The 12,100-nt window shown below is 44.2% G+C and overlaps 1 protein-coding gene across 1 annotated transcript in view; it reads left to right on the forward strand.

The window, feature by feature from the left end:
* Window positions 1-12,100, forward strand: part of ZC3H12B (zinc finger CCCH-type containing 12B) — a 254,397-nt gene that overhangs the window by 102,048 nt on the left and 140,249 nt on the right. Inside the window, exons 3-4 of the mRNA XM_056808714.1 lie at window positions 847-955; window positions 2,283-2,366. The gene's annotated coding sequence lies outside the window, so the exon portion shown is untranslated. The remainder of the gene's footprint in view (window positions 1-846; window positions 956-2,282; window positions 2,367-12,100) is intronic.

The following is a 12,100-nucleotide window of genomic DNA, read 5'->3' on the forward strand; positions in this document are numbered from 1 at the left end:
GGAAGGGAAGGTAGTTTTTAAAAATAATAATAACAATAACAATAATACTGCATATACTTCCTAGCTTGGTGACCCTGGGCAAGTCACTTAACCCTCTTGCCTAGCTCTTCCTTACCATTTTTCTGCTTTGGAACCAATGCACAATATTGATTCTAAGATGGAAATGAAGGTAGTTTTTAAAATAATAATAATAATACTGCATACACTTCCTAGCTGTGTGATCCTGGGCAAGTCACTTACCCCCCACTGTCTAGCCGTTACCACTTTTTCTGCTTTGAAACCAATACACAGTATTGATTCTAAGACAGAAGGGAAGGGTTTGAAAAAGAAAACTATGAATAATAAGGGCAGGGGAGAGCATTTTGGCAAAAACAACATAGCACTTGGGTCTGACAGGACATCATATGCAACATTCCTCTCCCTTCTCTGTCAGCCTCTGCAATGAAGGGAGAAAGATACATTTTCTCAACCTCTTGCATGAATGATGCAGCATTCTGTTTCATTCATTCATGTACTCATTTTGTATGTCCTTTTCTTAGTTCTTCATATGAGCATGATGACAAGTGTTTAACAACCACTCCCCACCCTGTCTCCTCCAAAACTCAACAGAGCCCACTTTTCAGGTGGATCTGCATTAGTCCTATTTTCTCCATCACTTTCTTAAGTCTAGACAAGCAACAGAGTAAGAAATCACGGCTTGATATGTAGCATTTGCCGATTTCCCAGGGGTAAATACTCACATTGAAGAGTGATTGCTTGGCTCTCTCCACTGTGCCCCCCAACAGTACCTTGCTTCCTTTAGTTGACTTCAGTTCAATGAACAAACATCTATTAAATACTTCTCAGGGGCCAGGCACTGTTCTAAGCTTTGGGGACTTGAAGAGGAAAGCAAAACGCCCTTCGTCTTTGAAGATCCTCAACTCAAAGTGTTGTCAACATTTGCACGTGTAGACAAGTACGTAACGCTATATGGATAAGGTAACTCGGGGGGGGGGGGAGTGGGATGATGTCTGAGGGGATCTGGAAAAGTTACTTGGGCGGACCTTTGGAGAGACCTTAGGATTGGGAGATGCAGAGAGGGAATTCATTCCAAACATGGGGTGATTCTGTGCAAAAACCTGCACTCAGAGGAGGAAGTAAGAAGGCCAATCTGTCTGGGCCATGAAGGGCTCAAGGTGAGTAATGTGGAATCCAACTGGAAATGTAGAGTGAGTGTGGAGAGGCTTTAAATGCCAAACAGGAATTGATATTTATTCCTCAGGCCTTAAGGGAACCATTAGAGTTTATCGAGCCAAAGAGAGTGACTTGGTCTGATCTATGCTTTGGGGAAGTCACTTTGGCAGCTGCGTGGAGAATGAATTGGAGAGAGGAGAGCCTTGTGATAGAGACCGATTAAGAGGCTGTTGCAGCAGTGAGGTTGATAAGTTTAGCTGTGATAAAGATATGAGCTAGGGGAGGGGCCATGTGACTCATTCTGCGTGGGGAGAAGTGGTTAGATGCAAGAGATGGTAGAGATAGAGGTAGCTGGGTGGCTCAGTGGAGAGAGGGACAGGTCTGAAGATGGGAAATCCTCAGTTCAAAAGTGGCCTCAGAGGTGTGACCCTGGGCAAGTCCCTTCACCTCCATTGCCTGGCCCTTACCGCTCTTCTGCCTGGGAACCAATACTTAGTAGTGATTCTAAGACAGAAGGTGAGGGCTTAAAAATAGCTGTTGGAGGTAGAATCAATAAGACTTGGCAACTAAATGCATATGTATGTTGAAAAAATGTTAATATAGTACTCTGGGTTTTAGGCTTGTGTCTTTCAGAAATAATTTTAAAAATAATTTATCATTAGGGGCAGCTAGGTATCTCAGTGGACTGACAGCCAGGCCCAGAGATGGGAGGTTCTGGGTTCAAATATGACCTGAGACACTTCCTAGCTGTGTGATCCTGGGCAAGTCACTTAACTCCCATTGCCTAACCCTTACCACTCTTCTGCCTTGGAACCAATAGATAATATTGTTCTAAAATGGAAGGTAAGAGTTTTTAAAAATTAATTTAATAAATTAATTAAATTCAAGCATTTTCTAGTTTACAGAGAGAAACGTCCAAACTGACTTAGTTTCCTCTACCTCATGCCCTTGAAAATCTCTGAGACATTTTGAATGAATAGGAATCTTAAACAAGGAAATGGTCACAATATGATACAATTTGGGATTAACATTCTACTCCATCTAAGAGAACAAGAGTCACTTAATATTCTCCTAAAACTGCTCAATGCCTGTTTTAACTTCCTTTACAGGACTCTCTGGAAATAATCAAAAGGACCTACTCTCATCAATACCTAATAATTCCTCAAGAGTAGGGAAAGGAGTCCCACTCTTAGGTGAGTCATAATTCTAACCCTTTCATGGAATGGGAAGATGCTGTTAACCATCATTCTTTTTACCCTGTGGGGGGCAGTGTAATGGTCTATAAGGTCCACTTGGATCCTTCCTCTCTAGCTTTATGAAGCAGTTTATTTGTGGTGAAAAGTCCCGCGTTGTTATAATTGCTCTGAGCCCCCAGTTAGGAAAATTCCCAACACCTAATCAGAGGTTAGGTTCTCTGCCTAGCCATCCATTTATATCCAATTGTAATTAACCCTTGGTCTCTTTTAGTTGAGACAGAAATCATCTTACTGGAAATATTTGGGTACCAAAGCAGCTGATTACCATTCTATGTTGTTGAGACTGCAAATAGATAAGCATCAGGCAGGGAAGTTCGGGAAAGAGCTGATGTATTCTTGGAACATTGCTTGTTCCTTGTTGAGGTTAGTACAGTGGGTACTGTCAGTCCTGGTCTTTTGCTCCGACATATCCACAGAGCCAATGACTCTCCTCCATATCTTCCTTCTCTATCACAGCTCTGTCTTCCCTTTTCTCGTCACTGATAGGCCGGATGGGCATTTACTTTACTTCCAGTTCTGTGCTACCACAAAAAGTGTCTCTGAATTGAAGCTGTTTTGATTTTCATTTCTAGGGTTCAATGTAAATGAGGTGTACACTTGGGTTAAAAGAAAAGGAGCTCCATTGGCAGCACATAGGCAAGGCATGGCTTGGCAGCAACTTAGCAGAAAAGTATCAGGGGGTCTCTGCATTCCGTAAGCTGTGATCTGGCCAACCAAGTTATGATCTTAGGCTGGAATGACAGATATGTCTCTTTTTCAGTCTTTTTCAGTTCTGTCCAGCTCTTTGTGATCACCTTTAGGGTTTTCCTGGCAAAGATACTGGAGTGGATTGCTACTTCCTTCTCTAGCTCATTTTACAGGGGAAATGACTTGCCCAAGATCCCACAGCTAGTAAGTATCTGAGGCCAGATGGGAACTCAGGAAGATGAGTATTCCTGACTCCAGGCAGCTACCACAGCATAGATATCACATGCAGGAATAAGGAGGTCAGACTTCATTGGGAATGCTGTGTTCAGTTCTCCGTACCAGGACTTAAGAAAGAGATCGAGAAGTTGGAAAGTATCGAGTATCCAGAGAAAAAGAAGTAGAATGATGAAGGGCCTTTATGCTGTGTTATCTCAGGATCAATTGAAGGAAGTAGACATTTTTCACCTGAGAAAAGGAGACTCAGGGGAGCTGGGAGTCCAAAGCAACAGAGAGTCCTGTCCTCCCTTCCTGTGCCTTTGGGAAGCCCCCTCGAGCAAGATCAGTTCAATGAGCGTTTATAAGAATCTTAAACCAGGAAAAGGTCGCAATGTAATCCAGTTTGGGGTTAACATTCTGTTCCATTTATTAGAACAGCAGTCACTTAATCTGTTCCTAAAACCACTCAATGCCTCCTTCGGCCAATCCTTTCAAGGACTCTCTGGAAATAATCAAAGGAACGTCCTCCCTCGGAGACACATTAGAAAAGCTCTTACATACAGAAGTGATTAGCCTTATTGATGTCAGGAACAACTTCTACCAGTTATAGCTGTCCCAAAGTGGAATGGACTGCATGGAGAAGTAGGGGGCTGACGGCGGGGGTGGGGGTGGGGGCGTGTCGGCATTTCTCCTTGTAGGTCTTCATGCAAAGTAGGGATGGCCATTTGTCAGTTGTATTCTAGTGAGGATTCCTTTGATGATGGGTGGAACTCAATAACTGCTAAGGGCCTTTCCGACTCTCAAATTCTGGAATTCTGTGATAATAGTTCCCTTGTAGTTCAACTTGATCAGACCATACTTGAGATGTTGTATTGCGTTCTGGGCTCCATATTTTAGGGAGAAGCTCTGGGGTCCAGAGGAGGGACTCCAGGAGAGTGGAAGGGCTTCGAGTTCATGCCACATGATGCTTAGTTAAAGAAACTGGAGATGTCCATCCTGGAGAAGAAAAATGTAAAGGAAGCATAAGAGCATTTCTTCAAGTGTCTGAAGGGAAGTGAGATTAGTCCTGTTCTGCTTGGTCTCAGAGGGCAGAAGTCAAAGGAATGGTGGAAGCCTATAGAAGGGATCAACCATTCCTAGTAATTGAAACTAGCCAAAGGGACATTAGCAGCAAAGGCCAGATGGCCACTGGCCAGCTATGTTCAAAGAGGGATGTTTTCAGGTGTGGGTGGATTGGATGGCCACCAACTGAGGCCCCTTCCAGCACTGACATCCTGTGATTCTTTGAAATTATCTTGAGAATTATGATAATATGACTTAGAGCTTTAAGACACTGTGTTATTCGGTTGTTGAATCATTTTCTCAGTCATGTCTGACCATTGGTGACCCCATTTAGGGTTTTCTTGGCAAGATACTGGAGTGATTTGCTATTTCCTTCTCTAGTTCATTTGAACAGATGAGGAAACTGAAGCAAATGGAGTGAAGTGACTTGCCTAGGGTCACAAAGATAATAAGTGTTTGAGGCCAGATTTGAACTCATGAAGACAAGAATTCCTGATTCCAGGCCTGGTTCTGCTGATCCTCTGATTAGCTGGGTTCAGAGTTCAGGAATCCCCTCTATAATATTCTTCCCCATCAAGACTGTGGTGCAGGGGAACCCATCTCTACAGAGGCAGCTTATTCCACTTGCAGGCTCCTTTAATACTAGGGGGAAATCGACTTTGATTCTTTAAGAATCTGGGCTTTCTTTGGTATTCTCATCTTGATTATAGAAAGTCTATTCCCAGGCCTGTAACTTTATTCATGTAGTGAGTCCCCACTGGCTCACTTCTAGAATCAAGCCCCCCAGGATTCTACAGGGCCCTTATGGATTTGTGGAGCTGCTGCTCTTCCATCCTGCCATCAGTTTGAGCCCCCACTGGCTGTGTCCTCCCAAGTGTTAAAGGCCACTGACTAGCCCTCCCATTATCATTAGCCACTTATCATGAATTGGCTTTTACAAAAGGATGTCTACTTCAAAGGTATATGAAGAACAAACATATAGGGGGCAGCTGGGTGGCTCTGTGGATTGAGAGTCAGCACTAGAGATAGGAGGTCCCTGGTTCAAATCTGACCTCTGACACTTCCTAGCTGTGTGGCCCTGGGCAAGTCACTTACCCCCATTTCCTAGCCCTTACTGCCCTTCTGTCTTGGAACCAATACCCAGTATTGATTCTAAGGCAGAAGGTGAGGGTTTAAAAAAAGAACAAACATATGTAAATATTTCTTCCGAGTATCCCGAGGGCACACTCTTCCCTCTTCCCTCTTCCCCTCCCAGTCTCTGGGGAAAGTTGAGGTCAGCTCTTCTTTTGCCCCAAATCATGGCCAGATGGCTTGATGGTCAGATGAGGTCTGGCCTTAGGTTCCTTTGTCCCTGTACAAGAAGGTCACTCCTTATTCCTCAAGGCATCAGTGCTGGCTGGCTGTAAAGCCATATTCTGGAATGCCAGGATGCCAAGGTGCCTTCTGGGCCATTCAAAATTCATCAGGTCTCGGGACCTCTACTCCCTTTGTCTATCTAGGGAGAAATGCAGAAGGCACATGGTCTCATGGGGCACAGCCTCCGAGCTTCTTCCCTTCCAGCAGGATCTCTCCCCAGACACTGCAAGGAAAGGAATCACCCAATGACTGGCAGGTGAAGCTGTCCTCAGGCCTCTTTGAAGATGCCCCCAGTTTTGGCTCCACAGCCAGGCAAAAGGTCTCCTCCCAGTTATGTGATCAACAGACAGGAACCAGTTACAGACTGTCCACACCACGTGTGCTCCAATCTCGCCAGTGTCTAGTACACAAAACCATGACTCTCCTGGAAACAGGATCCCGAGCTTTTCCACATGGGGAAGTCACCCCAGAGGAATGACCCAATAGCATTCGGACAAGTAGAGGACCGTGGCACACTTTCATTGAGCAAAAATCTGCCTTGCCCATTGCTTCTGGATCTGCCCTCTGGAGACCAGCAAAATAAGACTGAACCTTTTTGTTAAAGGACACCAGGTATTTCTTCCTACCCTATATTCCCCCAAGCTCCCCTTCTCCAGGCTAAATGTTTCCTATTCCATCAGCACATCTTTGTATGGCAGGATGTCTAGTCTTCTCTAGCTCAGACTTTTATTTCACCCATGAGGAAACAGATGTTCTAGAGCAGTGACTTGTCCAAGGTCACAAAGAGGTAGTAAATGACAGGTGAGACTTCAAACTGTTCTCTCTGGGGCCCCATTGCCTATAATAAAGTTCATTTATTATTGTTTACCATCTTTCCGTATTAGTTCCTTACCTAGCTAGACTAGTGGTGGCAAATTCAAATAGAAACAGAATTAGAAAACCACAAATTAACATTATCTGTGTTCTATTGTACTTCTATTTCTTTGGGGAAACATTTCCCAATTACTTTTCAATTTGGTTCTCCTGCCAGTCAGGAAGAAATCTTGTTGGTGTTTGGGGGCCTTAGAGATGGGAGTTTGACCCCCTCTGCTCCCCACGGTTGAGCCCCTGAGGGCAGGAGGCTGCATCTTATTCATCCTTGTAGCCCCAACAAACCCTCAGCTCAGGATCTTCTACTTGTGCAATTGGACTTAGGCTGTCTAGACTTGAATCCTGATTTTTCCACTTAAGGGAGCCTCAGTTTCTGCATCTGGAAAATGAGGAGGGGCAAGTCATCTAGTTTGGCTAGAATGCAGGCTATGTAAAAAGAAGTGTCTCTTTTATTTTCCTTCCTCTGTTTGCTGAATTACATCGTCCATTTAGCTGCCTTTGGAGACTTTGGGGAAAGTGATGAAAAAACAGCCATTTGAGGGTTTTTGATTCGCCAAATCATTTTTGACCAGTTGCCAGCTCTTTGATACACAAACCTGAAGGGAAAAGCAAATGCTTTGTATTTTAAAGCCTTAGCAGCATTTTATCTCTAACAATTATAATGCCTAAGCATCTTCTTCTGTCAAGTGTTCAGGGAATTACAATTGAGAGTTTTCATCATGTGAATCACAAAAGATGCACCAAACAGGGGCAGTTAGGTGGCTCAGTAGAAAGAGTGTCAGGTTTGGAGATGGGAGATCCTGGGTTCAAATCTGAACTCAGACCCATCCTTGCTGTGTGACCTTGAACAAGTCACTCAACCCCATTTGCCTTACCCTTGTCTTAGAGATGTTAGTAAGAATGAAAACAACAACAAAGAATTAGATGATGGAGTGCCAAAGTAAGGAGTTCATATCCTCCTGATGTTGTCCTGTGTCTGTATTCTTCTAAGGACAGAGGGAAATGGATCAACTAAGCTTGCTCATCTTTCATGAAGTCTAAAGAGGAATTTATGCCCTTTGAGCAACATTTTAGAAGCACCCAAGGTTTAAGGGGGGGTGCACACATGTGCTCTTAAGTGATGCTTTCTGACTATGATGGGCTCAAGTGCTCTCTTAGAAGGACACCATAACACTGGAGGCAAATGTTCTCCCACAAATTGTATGCAATTTTAATTTTCTATCCTGGTTTATCTCTTAAAATAGTGTTCTTTCTGCTTCTCCAGCCTGAGACTTGGGCTTCAGGCAGCCATACAAAGAAATACCCAAACTTCCCCTTAGAAAGTACACAGAAAGATAGTAAAATAACACAGCATCCTTTATTGTGGGCTCTGATGAACTCATTCGCACCCAAGGCAGACAAGTTGCAAAGCTGTTAAGATTTGTTGAGGCTGATAATGACTGGGAGGAAAACTAAGAGTCTTTAAAAAGTGAACAGTGTTCCCTCCTGCATCAGGATAGGAAGCTACAAGCCTATTCAAGCCTATTTTATGAATCTGGGAAGAAAATGATAGAGACTTTCTACCTGTCCCAGTGGGCAATGCCATGATGGGCAAGGCCTGGCAGTGGCCAGAGGACTCCATATAGAACTGAAGCGCCTGGCTTTGACTTCCAACTCTGCAGATTGTTTGCTGTGTGACCTTGGATAAATGGCTTAACCTTTTGGGATCTGTTTTCTCTACTATAAAATGAATGCATTGGCCTAGATCAGTGATGGTGAACCTTTTAGAGAAGTTAGAGACCAAGTGCCCGAACTGCAACCCTCAAACAACATGTGAGCCCCCCACCTTACCCCAGAGAGGGGAGGGAGGAAGTGTGTCCATTGGGCTGGTAGGTGGAGGGGCAGATGATGGGAGAAATGTGCACAGGCGTGTGTAGAGAGGGGGAATGAAACAGCCCCCTTGGACACACTCTGGCACATGTACCATAGGTTCACCAACATGGACCTAGATCAAAGGATCATAACTTGGGGTTCATGGAGAGATTTCAGGGAGTCTACCAACTTGGACAAGAAAAAAATTACATCATTATTTTTGCCCTCGTCTAATGGAAAATCAGCATATCTTTCAATTCTTTAAAGTTCTTTTCAATTCTTTTGAAGAAAAGTGTACCCAGACAGCTTGTCAAAGGGGTCCATTGTACATAAAAAAGTTCAGAACCTCTAGACGAGGTGATCTCTAAAATCCTTTTGAATTCTGCCTGTGTTTTTCACAAGGGAAATTGCTTCCTTTAGGCTGAGCTAGATCAGATATTTGGAACAGAAGTTTGACTCACCTGCAGGGCATAGCATCACTTCCTGTCCCCCTCAGTTTCCTTACTTGCCCTTAATTAGAAGGAGAAGCTAGATCAAAGTACTGCAGCGTTTGGATGTATCAGTTTGTGTTTGTTCTCCTTTTACTCTTCTGTGTCCACCAGAGGGTGCTCCAAGAGCACTTATACCTCAAAGAATTTGGAGAGCTTCTGTGCTGTAGGAAGACTTCCTCTCAAATCTAGAATTATAGGATCAGAGATTTAGAGCTAGAAGAAAGCAGGGAAGCCAGGAGTTCACGCTCCTCATTTGTGACTGCATAGCCAAGGACACACAGGCTTGTCCAAGGTGGGATTGGAATCCAGTCTCTTGCCTGCAGAGCCAGTGCTCTTTGTAGTGTATTACGAATGAACTCCTACCCAATACTAGATGAAAGATACTATCCGGTACACTCTTTAGACCTTCCCTACCCCTTCTTATGTCCCTAGCCTGCTCCTGTCTCTCCTTTCATTGTACCTATGGAAGCTCCATTCTGGTGTTAACAAACCTTGCACTTCCTATTCGATCTTTTTCCAAAAAGATGAATGGGAGCCATGTTTCTTGTTCCTTAGCGCCTCTGCTAGATTCGCTCCCAGCACCTTCTCCTTTGTTGCTCCACCATCCTCTCCATAGCCTGCTGGCAGTTATATTTCCTGACCTCAGATAATTCTACTTCCTTCTTCATGAGGTTCAAGAGCCACCTCACCATCTTCTGTCCTCTTCCTGAGAGACTTCCAAATTCACAAGTGGGTGGCCCTTCTAATCTTTTGGCTTCCCTGTCTGTCATCATCATTCTCCTCAATCACCGTGAGTGGTTGTACCTTTACCCCAGTAGAGCCCTACCCAGTGATGGTCATCCTTTGATCTCATCGTCATCCAAAAGCATCTCACCTTCCCAGTCTGTGGCTCTGAAATGCCTCTATCTAGCATCGTCTCCTATCATTCCCTCTTTCCCTGGCCTCACCCTTTCTCATCCTTCACAACTTCCCTGTGTCACTCCACCCCTCCCTGATTTTCAAGGCCATCTTCCCTACTCTTGGCCTTACTCCTTCCCTTCAAAATTATAACCACATGTTCAGTTTTGCACTGACCTCTAATCCTTAAATCCCTTGCCTCCTTGTCCCCTCATTCTTTCCTAAGCTCTGACCCAGGATTACCCCCACCAGCTGTCGGACTCAACTCCTGCTTGTTTCAAAACACCAAAAGGAAGTTATGCAACCACACTGAGTGATTTGGCTACAAATCAGTTTCTTCTAATCTCAACTGGGCCCTCACTGCTGTAAAGCAATTTTTTAGTTCTTCCTTGTTTGACCCTTCCTCCTCACAGCATCTGTTCCCAACTTTCTCTTCTGTCCTCAAGCCACCTCTCCCTCTCAGGAGAACGACCCACCTGATACTTTATTGAAAAAATTGAGGTCATCTTTCATGAGCAAGCTCCCTTTTCTCCCCAGTTCTACCCATAAAATCCCCTTACACTCACCCCATATCCTTTTACTCATTTACTCTAGTCTCCCAGAAGAAGTTGGACCTTCTCTTTGCCAAGGCCAGGGTCCTTGATCTCATCCCCTTAGTTGCCTCTCAGTCATCCCCAATCTCCTGAATTTTCACTTTCTCTTTATCCAGTGATTCCTTCCTTCCCAGAGCCAGAGTGGTCAAGAGTGAAGTTCAAATACTGCAAATGACACCCATTCCTTATATAACTTTGGACAAGTTGATTAGTCTCTCTGGGCCTCGGTTTCCTCATCTGTAAAATGAGGATATTGGAGGCCTCTTAAGGTCTCTCCTAGGTGTAGGTCTGTGGTCCTATGATCCCCTATGATCTTCAAAAAATATGTTTAACCTTCCAACCCCTCAGGCTATCATTCTACCTCTCTCTTCCCTTTCAAAGTCAAGTTGGGTGGGGTGGAGGGGGAAGAAGCTGATTAGAGTCCTGGCCTCTACTTTATCACACTTCTTAACCCCTTGCTCTCTGGCTTCTGACCCTGCCATTAGAATAAAACTGCTCTCTGAGACTTTGCCAATGATTTGAGATTGCAAAATACAGTGGCATTTTCTCAGTACCTTCCTTCTTGACTTCTCTGTAGCCTTTGCCATTGGACCATCTTCCCCTCTAGCATAATCTCTCCTCCTGGGGATGTCAAGAAATGTCTCCCTCCTGATTTTCCTCCTACCTATTGGATTGTCTCCCTTGGAGGAATAATATCCAAACCCATGGGTATCCTTTAGGGTCCTGTCCTAGGCCTTCTTCTCTCTGTTATTTCATTAGTTCTCAAGGGGAGAGTGTTATTTCTATTCAGATGACTCCCAGATCTGCCTCTCTAGCCCCCATCTCTCTTCTGAGCTCTGGTTCCTATTTCCAGATGCCTGGTGGACATGTCTACTTGAATATACAAAGAAGAACACATTATCTTCCCCCCTAAACCTCCCTCTTTCTGTTGAAGACACCCAGTTTGGCAACCTCAGAACCATCACCCACTCTTCACTCCCTTTCACCTCTCAAAGCTAATTAGCTGCCAAACCTTTTCATCACAATGACATCCCTTGACCTGGCACCCTGATTCAGGTACTCATCACCTCTCATCTGGACTTCTGGATTACCCTCCTAACTGATCTCCTGGGATTTACCCTTTCCCTTCTCTAGTCTATCCCTCACTGAGTTGCTGCACTGATATTCTTTTTCTTTTTTAAAACCCTTACTTTTGTAATAATTAAGATTAAATTATGAGGCTACTAGTAGCTTTAATGACTTTATTACATCAAAGTAGCAATAATAAAAAGAGGGAAAGGTAGGAAAGAGGTAGAGTCTTACTTAGCTTACTATTCTATTGGCCACCATGATGGATTGAAGTTTACCACCAATAAGGGTTCCTTCAGGTTCCATGCTCCAGCCAGAAGACCCTTACTTCCTGCTGAGTCTCCCCTTATAAGCAGTTTTCTCTACTCATTAGCTCTCACACATCACATCTCAGGAACCAATCATTGTTTCTTACTTTGCCTGGCACCACCTGGGGGGCAGTGCCTCTGGGATCAGTTTCCTGTCTCATTGGTTACTTGGTTCTCTAACTTCCTTTCTCTGAGGGCCTGTCTTTTCCTGTACATCTCAGTAGTCTTTGACCTCCAGGTCACTGAGAGATGATGTTAAGCAAGGGGACATA

The sequence above is a fragment of the Monodelphis domestica genome, chromosome X (genome assembly GCF_027887165.1).
Source record: "Monodelphis domestica isolate mMonDom1 chromosome X, mMonDom1.pri, whole genome shotgun sequence".
In the NCBI taxonomy this organism is placed as follows: Eukaryota; Metazoa; Chordata; class Mammalia; order Didelphimorphia; family Didelphidae; genus Monodelphis; species Monodelphis domestica.